The sequence below is a fragment of the Podarcis tiliguerta genome (genome assembly GCF_965153285.1).
Source record: "Podarcis tiliguerta genome assembly, chromosome: 6".
In the NCBI taxonomy this organism is placed as follows: Eukaryota; Metazoa; Chordata; class Lepidosauria; order Squamata; family Lacertidae; genus Podarcis; species Podarcis tiliguerta.
The window spans coordinates 10244724-10258726 of NC_139539.1; the positions used below are offsets into that span (position 1 = coordinate 10244724).

A 14003-nucleotide genomic window follows, 5' to 3' on the forward strand; every position below is an offset into this window, starting at 1 on the left:
GAACTGCAGGCAATGCATGATTGCATGACATAATTCCATAGCTCAGGGGCAGAGCATCTGTGTTGCACACAGAAAGTTCCAGGTTCGATCCCCCGGCATCTCAACGTGCAGCACTGGCAATGACTGAGCTGGATAGTCCCATGGTCTGACTCGGGACAAGGCAAATCCCTGTCTTCCTTCTTTGGGTTGGCTGCAGCAGGGTCCTAGGTGCTCCAGTTGCCGCATGGGTGTCGTCAACCCACATCTGCTCTTGTTGTTGCCTGCCTCCAGCAGAGAGCAAGAACAAGTAAAATAGGTGGTAATAAAGATTCCTGCAGGATAAGACTTAATTTTAGAGTGGAGAGGAGGGGATGACATCACAAAAGGGATTATGTCCCTGGGAAAGAACTGCCTGTTCCAGTCTATGAAGTCGAAGTCCTTCTGTGACCTCCAGTGTGGCATTGTCCTTATGTCTCCACCCAACTATTTTTATTGCAACCTATCCACAGGGTTCTCATAACCCTGGCAGGGGCAGACTCGGCCAGTTTTAATCTCCTGGTTAAAATGTTCAGAATACAGGCGTACTTTTACAAGATTAGAGGAGGTCTGCTGGGTCATACGCAAGGCCCGTGTAGTCTAGCATCCTGTTCCCACAGTGGCCAACCACATGCCAGTGGGATGAATAAAGACCTAGGGAATTTAAAGGCAACCAAAGCTGGATTCAGCCTTGTTAGTGCTCTTCAGCAGAGAAACAGGCTGAACCCTGAAGTACATGTTGACTTAGGACTCAGATGCACAAACTTTAGCCCGATATTCACATGCCCATCAGTCCCATGCATCTTATTGTTGTTTAGTCGTGACTGACTCTTCGTGACCTCATGGACCAGAGCACGCCAGGCACTCCTGTCTTCCACTGCCTCCCGCAGTTTAGTCAAACTCATGTTCGTAGCTTCAAGAACACTGTCCAACCATCTTGTCCTCTGTCGTCCCCTGCATCTTATTAGATAAGAAGTATGGTATTGTTGTTTTCACTTGTTTTCCTTCCCTATTATTATTATTTTACATTTGATGGTTCCTAGTGATGGTGATTCGTGATTAATACATGTTGATTATATATTTGCATTTCTTGACTCTATTTTATTTGCATTCCTAGGGATTTGAGTTGGGGTTGGTGACAAATTTGTAATATCAAGGGCTCAAGGAACTCAGACGTTTGGGAATCCCTGTGTATCAAGTATAGGATAATATGCAAAAATTATCCTACACAGTTAAATGTGGGTCATTTCAACCTGCAAAGTTAAAGGTTATCACCTACTTCTAAAATATGTTTTGTCAACATATTTTGTCAACATATATTTAAGGTGTTTTATTTTGTGAGCTTCAACACTTCAGCCATGTTGCAGAGCATGCGCAAAGTGTGATTTAGCGCTTCTGCGCATGCACGACTGCCGAAACCCAGATGTATTCAGTTCCAGTACTTTTGGGTTTCAGCAGTCCATAACCCCAAAAAAACGCAACCTGAAGCATCTGTAACCCAAGGTATGACTGTATTCCTTTGACTGCTGGCATTCATTAGTACATTCCGGCCCTTTTTGCTGTGCTTAAATCTGGAACTTAAAAAAACTGTGTTCATTCTGTAACCTCCTTCTTAACAGTCCCATAAATATAACCAAAAGTTCAAGAACAGATGAAGATGATGTTGGCTGTCGTCTTTGATTATCGGATCCTGTGGCCCAGTTCCCCCCGGTAGCCATCTCTTACTCAAGTCTTAATTCTTCATGAAACCTGACATTTATATCTAATGTACAATATGCCATTAAACTTGATGAGCGAAAGCTTCATTACAGATAGGGCTTTCCATGTCTTCAAATAAAAATCCCCCTTGCTTTTTAATGCTTCGCTTCCCAGAACTGCAGAGCCATAACCATGGTATATTGGCACCGTCGCCTGGTATTTAATTAACATATAGGTACTACTTGAAATCCATCCTTCATCTTCCTACCTCAGCCTTCTGGCATCTGCTTGTAAAAGACTATATAGATAGGCCATATTATTGCTGTAACAATATACCAGATTTTGACACTCCCCCACCCCGTCACAAATGGGGATTTCTTAGGGCTTCTCTTAGGTTTACAGGATTTCACTTTTGGTGAGCCCTGTGTGTGTGTGTGTGTGTGTGTTTGCAATATATACCGTATTTTTTGCCCTATAGGACACACTTCCCCCCCCCTCCAAAAATGAAGGAGAAATGTGTGTGCGTCCTATGGGGCGAATGCAGGCTCCTTGGCTTCAGCGATAGCAACACGAAGCCTCTGAAGCCTGCGCTCCGGAGGCTTCACATTGCTTTCGCTGAAGCCAGGAGAGTCTGCTCTTTGAGGCTGGCGGTGGGGGAAAGCAGCGCTTCCCCCATCGCCAGCCCCAGAGGATGGGGGGCAGCGGGAAGGTGCGCGACGCCTTCCCGCTACTCTCCGACCTGGTTTGGAGGCTGGCGGTGGGGGGAAAGCAGCGCTTCCCCCCATCGCCAGCCCCAGAGGATCGCGCGCGGTGCTTTTGCGGGAGGTGGGGGAATTCCGCCACCTCCCGCAAAAGCAGGGAGAAGGTCTTGGAGTAGCGCACAGGCTGCGTGCAGCCTGTCCGCTGCTCCCAGAGTTGCGGGTGGGGTGGGGGGAATCATATTTTCCCCCCTTGATTCCCCCCCCCCGAAAACTAGGTGCGCCCTATGGGCCGGTGCGCCCTATAGGGCGAAAAATATGGTATTAATTCTTACTTAATCATAGAATTGTAGAGTTGGGAGGGACCCAAGGGTCATCTAGTCCACCCCCTGCAATTCTGGAATCTCAGCTGAAACATCCATGACAGGTGGTCATCCAGCCTCTGCTTAAAAACCTCCAAGGAAGGAGGTTTCACCATCGCCCAAGGGCATCTGTCGAAAACTCTTGGTGCTGCAGCAACTGTACTTTGAAACCGAGACCGTATAACACCGGTCCTGAAAGCGCTTCATTGGCTCCCGGTACTTTTCTGAGCACAGTTCAAAGTGTTGGTGCTGACCTTTAAAGCCCTAAACGGCCTCGGTCCTGTATACCTGAAGGAGCGTCTCCACCCCCATCATCCAGCCTGGACACTGAGGTCCAGCGCTGAGGGCCTTCTGGCGGTTCCCTCACTGCAAGAAGTGAGGTTACAGGGAACCTGGGAGAGGGCCTTCTCGGTAGTGGCGTCCGCCCTGTGGAACACCCTCCCATCAGATGTCAATGAAATATACAACTATTTTACTTTTAAAAGACAACGAAGGCAGCCCTGTTTAGGGAAGTTTTTAATATCTGACGCTGTGTTGTTTTTAATATTCAGTTGGAAGCTGCCCAGAGTGGCTGGGGAAACCCAGCCAGATAGGCGGGGTATAATAATAATAATAATAATAATAATAATAATAATAATAATAATAATTTATTATTTGTATCCCGCCCATCTGGCTGGGTTTCCCCAGCCACTCTGGGCGGCTTCCATAGAAACAAAAATTATTATTATTATTATTATTATTATTATTATTAACGTCTTTATACCAGACAGGAACCTTTGTTGTGTGGTTTTGACACCTGCTAACAACATTTTCGTTAAGGCAAGCCTACCCAGACATGTGGTTTTATTATTTGTGGCCCAGGACTGCAATACCTCAAGGACTGCCTCTCCCCATATGAACCGACCTGGGCCCTGCGATCATCATCTGAGGCCTTTCTTCTTGTGCCCCCTCTGCAAGAGGTCCGGAGGGTGGGAACACGTGAACAGGCCTTTTCTGCAGTGGCTCCCCATTTGTGGAATGCTCTCCCCAGGGTGGCTTGTATAAAATGCAATGGTTGGAAAGATCATTCCCAGCACTACCCCTACTCCTGCACGTTCAAGTGGAAAAATACATCAGGCCACAATATCTTCCTAAGGACAGTTTCACCAGTACTGATCTAGGGAGTCCAGAGTTCCTCGCAACCATCATTTGCAAAACAAACTAACTACTCTTCCAAGCCACTGGGGCTTCACCACTTAGAGCACAGCCACTGCATGACAATCCAGCCTTAGGGTGGATTGCGTTGGCAGCTTCCAACCTTATAAATATATAATATATTTACATGATGTCGAATCCTATTCCATTTTCGCACCCCAGTCTTAAAAGGCTGAAGACTAATAGTGGCACCTCGGGTTACATACGCTTCAGGTTACATACGCTTCAGGTTACACACTCCACTAAGCCATAAATGAAGGGACGCGGGTGGTGCTGTGGGTTAAAGCCTCAGCACCTAGGACTTGCCGATTGAAAGGTCGGCGGTTCGAATCCCTGCTGCGGGGTGCGCTCCCGTCATTTGGTCTCAGCGCCTGCCAACCTAGCAGTTCGAAAGCACCCTCGGGTGCAAGTAGATAAATAGGGACCGCTTACCAGCGGGAAGGTAAACGGCATTCCGTGTGCTGCGCTGGCTCGCCAGATGCAGCTTGTCACGCTGGCCACGTGACCCGGAAGTGTCTTCGGACAGCGCTGGCTCCCGGCCTTTAGAGTGAGATGAGCGCACAACCCTAGAGTCTGGCAAGACTGGCCCGTACGGGCAGGGGTACCTTTACCTTTTTTTAAGCCATAAATAGTGCTTCAGGTTAAGAACTTTGCTTCAGGATAAGAACAGAAATCGGGCTCCAGCGGCATGGCGGCAGCAGGAGCCCCCATTAGCTAAAGTGGTGCTTCAGGTTAAGAACAGTTTCAGGTTAAGTACGCACCTCCGGAACAAATTAAGTACTTAACCCGAGGTACCAGTGTATTCTGGATTGATGACCGAGGGTCACACCTACCGTTTCTATTCTGTGTCAGTCAATAAAACAGACAAGCTCCACGCACATTCTGTTTTTAGATGTGCACTCTTAAGGAGTGCCAGCAGTGTGGGTGGAAGCCCGAGGGCGGAAAACTGGTACACAGAGTAGACCTTGTGATTCTAGTAGTGTACGTTGGAATTGATTTGCCACGGATGGGCTTCTGCCAGGTGACTTGGCTGGCAACTCTTAGTGGGGAATCCTCAAATTTCTCAATGGCTTCTGTTGAATTTTAGGTTTCTGCGACTTTCCAGATTTTGCTCACTATGATCCCATTTGCAAACACCTTTGAACTCTGACATAGTGATTTGTCACATACCAGGCTCATCGGTTGCCAGTACATTTTGTTGTGTGAATTTTGCGTGATTCGCTGCATCCGGGGTTCTGTTTACTGAACTTAGATGACTAAACCTAGACCCATAGTTTGCATGGGAGGGGGGGGGTTCTCTCTTTTAAAAAAAGCCCCTAAACAAACCAGGTTGTTAGCAGTCTGTGGTATCCATGCTGCATGTATCTTGGTAAATCCCTTTTTGTAATAAGATATTTGGGGGAGCAGGTAGACCGCACAATAACTCCTAGTTTTGCTAGGTTTATGAATGCAACTTGAATCTGAATATCCAAATACCTGGGACTTAACCAGTGCAGCAGATGGTGGCGCGGAAGTCAGAAAGGTTATCTGATCTGCTGTGTGTGCCTCAGTTGGAGGAAGTCTCAGGTTTCACATGCTAACAAGGCACCGGGTCTCTCGAATCTTGCATCATGGTGGTGCCAACTAGCCTTAGAGCACAACACAAATAGAAATAGGAATTATTAGCTTAAGCAAAGGCGGACGTATAGAGATGCTGAAATTTCATTCATTAATGAAACGATGATGGTGATTCACTCTTTCACATGGTTTTACTTCAGTGAAATCTAGTGGGACAAGGATGTTTTTTTTTATTTGCAGTAGTTGTAGGTCACTGTGATTGTTTGGAGGAGGGGCTTTGGTTGCGGGCTGACCCCCTTTTTGTATAAATATCCCTCCCTACACCACGTAATTACTATAGACTGCTCCCCAAGGATAAATATCCTGAAACAGATGTAAAACTTAACGAAACCTTGTGAAATATTCTAAAAACACAAGGTCATATCTTAAATGCCCATCTAATCTAGCTTTCATTAGGGAGGGGGATATCTTCTTTAAACCAACAGACTGGAAAATACCAGCCTATTTGGGAAGATAAACAGATACTTCCAGTTGAAATAAAGCCAATCTCAGGCTTTCTTAGCTAGTTTGTTCAGAGTTACTTGCAAAAAAAGAGTGAGGGAGGCAACCTCACTAGCACCTTCCGTGGAGATGCTTTTGTCCAGTGGTGAGAGATACTCCATTTTCTTATGCCAGTTTATGCAGCCAATTAAACTTTGAAGGCTAGATCCATCTCCTTAATGACTTTCAACTTGGATTACAAAAGAGCTGGCCAGTTAGCTTTTGTGGGGGCGAAGCAAGGGAAGGATTAACAAGGATGCATATTCAGAACTGAAACGCTGGATAGCTCTCGCTATTTAGGATTCACTTCTGCGGCATGAAATCCCAAGTGCTGTAGGTGAGCTGGATCAGAATATCACAGCTGCCCTGTTGCAAAGTACTCCGCGTGGCTTTCAACAAGGAATAAAAATATAACATTTGGTAGCAACAGAAACTATAAGTATAGCAGAAAAACAATTGGGGGGTCTTTTCCTAAATACATTCTTTACACCTGCCTGATCTGCTAATTCCTAGATTCCCATTCTAGCTTGTAAAATTTCCTTGTAGGACCAGCTATTGGTGTTACCTATTGTCCCATTTGCGTCATTCTTGCCCATGCCAGATTCCTAATTATTTCTTTGACTTGTCCCTAGGTATGACTGCTTTTGGCAGCCCTTTATTCAGTAACATTAAAGCCTGACGGACAATGGTAGAGGGGTTGCATTTCATATTGCAGGAGTCCTGTGGAATTCCTTTATCCGCTTCTGAAGTGTTGGTCTTGGCATATCCCTATATATAAAGTTGGACACCCGGTGCTTTGCATTCTTCCAAGTTAAATACAGGCTGTACTAAAGAATCGTATCAGTAGCTGTGTGTAGCTGTTTTTTATTGCAGGTAGTGCTTGAAACTAGTGCTTTGTGTACTTTTCAAAGAGCATTGGAACCTAATTTTAGCCAGATGCACGCACTGGGGGCTGTGTGGGTGTGAGTACAGCAGCAATCCATTCTCCCTGTAGTCAAAGCGAGCTAAAAAGCGTCCCCTGGGGGAGCCAATCTGTATCTTTTTATCCATATGCCTGGAGGGGATTGATGGGCAGCTTTGTGCAATTCTGATCTCTGAATGAGCTCACTGCCTGCCCTTGTTGCATAGCAAAGGGATCAAGTTCCCACGAGTTGCCTTGGCCTCCAGCTAGGCTACCAATAAGAAAAACAAAACAAAAAGTACCAGCATTTTTCACCTTTGTTTTGGGTTTTGACCATGCTGGTTGTGTGTATTACAGGAAGGAATTGGCACTGGGTGAGATCTGAGCATGCTAAGATTCCCAACTTGATTTTTTCCTTTAGATTTATAAAGGCAGTACCTGACTAAGGAAGGAGGCCTGAGTGACCTCATTGCCCTGCATCAAAAAAGCGGGCTGATAATGCAAAATAAGCGGACACATGCAGATTATAGAAGTCACAGAGACCAATATTTCTCGGTGTGGCGCTGTGGGTTAAACCACAGAGCCTAGGACTTGCCGATCAGAAGGTCGGCGGTTCGAATCCCCGCGATGGGGTGAGCTCCCGTTGCTCAGTCCCTGCTCCTGCCACCTAGCAGTTCGAAAGCACGTCAAAGTGCAAGTAGATAAATAGGTACCATTCCGGTGGGAAGGTAAACGTCGTTTCTGTGTGCTGCTCTGGTTCACCAGAAGCGGCTTAGTCAGGCTGGCCACATTACCTGGAAGCTGTACGTCGGCTCCCTTGGCCAATAAAGCGAGGTGAGCACCACAACCCCAGAGTCAGCCACGACTGGACCTAATGGTCAAGGGTCCCTTTACCCTTACCTATAAACATTCCTTCCATAGATGCCCTTGAGAGATTGTTTTTCCGCACACCATCATAATGCAGTTGCCGAGGTTGAAGTACATGAGCAAGACTTTTGAAAGTGTTCAACCCTTGTTCTTCTTGGCTTGTGTGCAAGTGGCAAAGGAAGTTGTTGACGGGATTCTGCTGTAAAAAAGGTAAAGGTAAAGGACCCGTGACAATTATATCAAGTCACAGACGACTCTGGGGTTGCGGCGCTCATCTGCTTTACAGGCCGAGGGAGCCAGCGTTTGTCCGCAGACAGTTTTCCTGGGTCATGTGGCCAGCATGACTAAGCTGCTTCTGGTGAAACCAGAGCAGCGCACGGAAATGCTGTTTACGTTCCTGCCGGAGAGGTACCTATTTATCTACTTGCACTTTTTGACGTGCTTTCGAACTGCTAGGTTGGCAGGAGCTGGGACTGAGCAACAGGAGCTAACCCCGTCACAGGGATTCGAACCGCCGACCTTCTGATTGGCAAGCCCAAGAGGCTCAGTGGTTTAGATAAGCATTTAGCAATATGGCGGCTAGCCACAAGGGTTATGTCCTACCTCCGCTATATGCCTTTGGAGACCAGTTCCTGGGAATCACAGGTGGGAAGAACATCGTTGTACTCATTTTCCACCTTCAGGCTTCTTGCAGGTATCTGGTTGGCCTCTGTAGAACAGGATGCTGGACGAGATGGACCTTCAGCCTGGCCCAGCAAATTATGATAGCAAATGACCACCAACTAGGCATAATGCTGTTACATCGCATTGCATGTGCGTCATGGTGGCATCATTGGATTAACTGGTAAAACTTAAGAGCATTTCTCCTAGTAGTAAAGCAATCATATCAGTGCATAGTTGTTCTAGCATTGGCATGAACGTGCAAGCTTGCTGGACAGGTCTTGTCCAGCTTTCTCAATGAGCTTTGGGTTTCCTTAGCTACAATTCTTTCAGTGGGTGATAGTGATCAGATGCACAGCTTATTATAGCCCAGTTGGGTTTGTGCCCTGAATCCACAGAACATTGCTGAGAAAATAGGCAGAAATAAGCCGACATAGTCCAGTGAACTATAAGCCAAGAGCTAATCCTGACACCGTTGACCCAGTATGTGGCCTGTTCTTGGGATAATTCCATTAGTCGATAAAATGAGGATTATGATTGCTATCTGTGAAACAGAGATCATGACAGATGATGGAGTGTGTGTGTGTGGTAACATACTATTTTGTTTTGTTTTTAAGTAGGCTTGTTGGACAAAAAGTAAGTTTTCAAATGATGCCTTTAAAATTTCCCAAGACTGCAGTTCATTGAGGGCCAGGGATGATGGATATTTGGAGAAAGAATTATACTGCAAAGCTACATGTACAGGCTATATACAGTATCTATATATTAGATGTGCTAATCATTCTTAAACACCATTTTTTGTTGAATTGTCAGGGAATCTCTATATGTGTAAGATTGCAGAGCGAGAATAGTATTGGTAATTTAAGTACACAGGTGATTTTTGCAAGTCAACTATAATTGATTTTCCATGTGCATAGAGATTTTGTGGTCTTACGTGTTTAGCTTTTCACAAAGAGAAGGTTGAAAGCAGGATGCATTTTATTTAAATAAAATTGATTTAAATCACTAGTCAGTAAGACTTGATTTTTTTTTTTTTACAGAAAAACTCATTCTTGCTGGTATATTTACATTCACAACCAGATGAAGGTTTCATTTTTGGAATACAGTAATAAATTTTCAGAGTAGTTTTTACAGTTTTATCAAAAATTACTGATTTCGTTATACTATTAGAAGTACATAGACCAATAATTATGACATTATTGTGAGGTTTAATAAGTGAACTGTTTCTATTTGGACAACTTTTCTGCTGTACTTTATCAGAAGGAGAAAAATAATCATTTCCTTAATAACAATTTAAACAAATTATTTAACTAAAATAACATTATAGCATATGTATCAATGTTTGTTAATTGATGTGGTTAAACAATTTAAAAAAAGACTAAGTTTTAGCACACATGAAAAACTTAAACAAATCCTTATTTCCTGATGAATAGCCCTTGGACTATAATGTACCGTATTTTTTGCTCTATAAGACTCACTTTTCCCCTCCTAAAAAGTAAGGGGAAATGTGTGTGAGTCTTATGGAGCGAATGCAGGCTGCACAGCTATCCCAGAAGCCAGAACAGCAAGAGGGATCGCTGCTTTCACTGCGCAGCGATCCCTCTTGCTGTTCTGGCTTCTGAGATTCAGAATATTTTTTTTCTTGTTTTCCTCCTCCAAAAACTAGGTGCATCTTGTGGTCTGGTGCGTCTTATAGAGTGAAAAATACGGTAACTTAAATAGAAAACTATCTCTACAAAGATTTTTCCTCCAAAAGCATTTTATTTTAATAATCCAATTTAATTTTTTTAAAAAATCTGTTTTGAATTGTAAAAATTGATTATGATTATTTTTTTAAAAAGTATATCAATGATTTTTATCCACCCTTGTTGCAGTCTGTAGGTAGAAGAGTCATAGTATGTTAGCAATCCACCTGCTTTGTGTGCAGAAGTTCATATTTCAGTTATTGGCATTTATAGGTAGGGCACGGGAAGATGCTAGAGACTCACCACCAGTCAAGGTAGATGAGGGGTAGCCCACATGGTGCATCCCAGATGTTGCTTGACCCCAACTCCCACCACCTCAATCCAACATGTCCAATGGTCAGCGATAATGAGAGTTGCAGACCAGTTGTATCTGGAGGGCACCACAATGGCTATTCCTGCAGTACACAATACAGAGTTGGGTGGGCCAGTGTCCTGACTTGGTATAAGCCCGTTTCCTATATTCTTACATTTTCATCAGATGATTCACCGATAAAGTAGTAAATGCAAGCTAGCATTGGTGGGGCTGGATACACTTGACGGACGTTCCTTTCCAAGTTTCAGCCATAGTCAGCACTTGTACCACAACTGATAGTTGTTGAGTTTGATGTGAAAGTCTCCCGCAGTTCTTTCTTGGGCCCAGAGCTCGTTGTAACCTTGGAACAAATCCTGTGGTGTCTCATCTTTGTTCAACTCCACTTGCTTTGCTAAAAATAATTGCCAAGCGAATTTTGTACGCAAGGTTGTAGCATTAATTAAGGTTAGGTAAATGTTAGGTTAGGCTTATTAAACGTATTAATCTCTTCTCACAACAGAGGCCCCCAAAGCTGTCAAGGATATAATACAGTAGTTTCTAGCTCTGATCGAGATCTTGGCAAGAGGTGTGCAGTGATGAAAAGTGTTCTGTGCTCCTTTATGTGGGGTGTGTTCTCTGAAACAGAGGTGCTTTATCGTGAGAAAATTGTTCCAAGCTATTTCCGTTTATTTATATTCTAAACTAAAAAGTTTGTGGAGAGGAACGTAAGATTTTTCAGCTGCTTGCTTGCTTGTTCCTGAACAACATTTTGCCGTCCTATTGTAAAAGTGTCTGGAGGCAGTTGGAGGATGGATGGCAGCTAACAGATTGAGATTGAATCCTGACAAGACAGAAGTACTGCTTCTGGGGGACAGGAGGCGGGCAGGTGTGGAGGATTCCCTGGTCCTGAATGGGGTAACTGTGCCCCTGAAGGACCAGGTGCGCAGCCTGAGAGTCATTTTGGACTCACAGCTGTCCATGGAGACACAGGTCAAATCCGTGTCCAGGGCAGCTGTTTACCAGCTCCATCTGGTATGCAGGCTGAGACCCTATCTGCCTGCAGACTGCCTCGCCAGAGTGGTGCATGCTCTGGTTATCTCCCGCTTGGACTACTGCAATGTGCTCTATGTGGGGCTAATTTTGAAGGTGACCCGGAAACTACAACTAATCCAAAACGCGGCAGCCAGACTGGTGACTGGGAGCGGCCGCCCAGACCATATAACACCGGTCTTGAAAGACCTACATTCGCTCCCAATACGTTTTCGAGCACAATTCGAAGTGTTGTTGCTGACCTTTAAAGTCCTAAACGGCCTCGGTCCAGTATATCTGAAGGAGTGTCTCCACCCCCATCGTTCTGCCCGGACACTGAGGTCCAGCTCCGAGGGCCTTCTGACGGTTCCCTCACTGCAAGAAGCCAAGTTACAGGGAACCAGGCAGAGGGCCTTCTCGGTAGTGGTGCCCGCCCTGTGGAACGCCCTCCCACCAGATGTCAAAGAGAACAACTACTACCAGACTTTTAGAAGACATCTGAAGGCAGCCCTGTTTAGGGAAGCTTTTAATGTTTGATGTATTACAGTATTTTAATATTTTTTTGGAAGCCGCCCAGAGTGGCTGAGGAAGCCCAGCCAGATGTTCAGGGTATAAATAATAAATTATTATTATTATTATTAGGGAAAGTTTTGTTGCTGTTTGCTTGAAGAGGCCACATTTCCTCCTAGGCAACCATTGGCCAGGGTGAGGTGGGAGGAGCCAGGAGCAAAAAAGTGGGCGGAGCAACTAATGTTAATTTCCCCTTTGGACAGTAGATTCCTTTCTACACACACACTTAAGCATCCCTCTCCTGGGCAAGCAAGAAGAATTATTGGAGTGCAAGGGCACATTCTAACCAGGCACACAATTCTAGCAGTGTGTGAAGCAAGACCAGTGAGAGGTTTAGCTCATGAGGGGGTGTGGCCTGGGGGAAAATTCAAGGGCCAGATAGAGAGGCCTGGAGGGCCACATCGGATCCCCAGGCTTGAGGCTTCCCACCTTTACCAATTGAAATTAGAAATGGATTTATTTATTTTTTACCTGAAAGTAAAAGCAACCAAGATCCACACCAGAGCAAGATCCCTTTGCAAATTCCCAGGATACTTGTTAAACACATTTGCTTTCTTTGCCCTTTTACTGCTGAAGGAACAGAATTTCCATTAGCTTGTTCTTAAGAGAAGGGCAGTGTTAGAAAGGACATTCCAAAAGGCTTTCCAAAACAGATGGTTTTCAAGTATAGTTACACGGGATTTTAATAACTTGAACACAGCAAATGGATGTGGTGGCAGTGACTAATTGTGGAAATAGCTCCTTTGCAGCTTTCGTTCCAGAGACTAGTTTTTATGTAATTTCATATGCTAATTCGGAGGCTATCACTCTCAGTGCAGAGGCAAGATGGGAGTTATAATAAACCATTTCCAGGATGGATGGATGGTTGTTTACAAGCAGCATTTAGTGCCGTGAATTATATAGAGGAGAACAACTGACATGTTAGTTGCAAGGCACAAATAACTTCATTTTAGAAAGGCCTTGTCCTGAATAAGTGAGAAGGAAGGTTTGTAATTTGGATTTGCCATTGTATAGCAATTTACTGTTTTAAGATGGCTATAATTAAATATACCCTCTGGCGCTTGTTTCCCAGAACTGGATGTCTTAAGACCAAGCCACCACATGGCGGTGAAAACCTAATTTTTGGATTAACTGATAAGGAACCTGAGATGGATTAGCGGATAAGGAAAGGCAGAATTACCTGGCATCTTAAATAAGCCACAGAGGAGATGGTCACAGCCAACTGAGATGTTTTGTGGTGGCATTAGTTATCTGGGGTTTCCAGAGTGTACAGGCTACTTGCCCTGTTCATTTAAACTTACTGGATCTCTGAATGCCACAATAGAGATGAGCTTCACACTGCACAGAAGGAAGTGGCAGAAGTTTTAAGCTGCAGGTGGGAGACCCTGCTTTAGAATGCTTAGACTTTTAATCAGCTAATAATTAATCAAGAGAGATTTAGAGTAGCACTATCCATAATTTGCTATTCACGTTTTTGTTTTCTTTTGTTTTTTGTTACATGGGGATGCATTTTTAAAAATCCACTAGCGGTATCTCTTTTGGGGAGACATTCCAACCTTCATACTAAGTTTTTCTTGCAGGCAAGTCTTCTCTTCTTCTTTTTTACATAGATGATTTTCAGAGCATGAGCCTGCAAGTCCCATCTTCAGACCAGGAGAGTCACTTGCGTGTAGAGGGTGCTGCCACCCCACACTTTTGTTGCAGTGCAGGCCCAGAATAAACCATTTTACAGTGGTGCCCTGCAAGATGAATGCCTCGCAAGACGGAAAACCCGCTAGACGAAAGGGTTTTCCATTTTGGAGGTGCTTCGCAGGACGAATTTGCTATGGGCTTGCTTTGCAAGACGAAAATGTCTTGCGATTCCTGGGGGTTTTT

General features: G+C 44.6%; 1 protein-coding gene and 1 long non-coding RNA gene across 2 annotated transcripts in view; one reads left to right on the forward strand and one right to left on the reverse strand.

Annotated features, from left to right (window-relative positions):
* The window catches only part of CABLES2 (Cdk5 and Abl enzyme substrate 2), a gene marked incomplete at its 5' end in the record, with an annotated part of 50192 nt that overhangs the window by 18007 nt on the left and 18182 nt on the right, over nt 1-14003 (forward strand).
* The window catches only part of LOC310680758, a 36187-nt gene that overhangs the window by 7785 nt on the left and 14399 nt on the right, over nt 1-14003 (reverse strand). Inside the window, exon 3 of the long non-coding RNA XR_014512914.1 lies at nt 5444-5595. This is a non-coding gene — a long non-coding RNA (uncharacterized lncRNA). The remainder of the gene's footprint in view (nt 1-5443; nt 5596-14003) is intronic.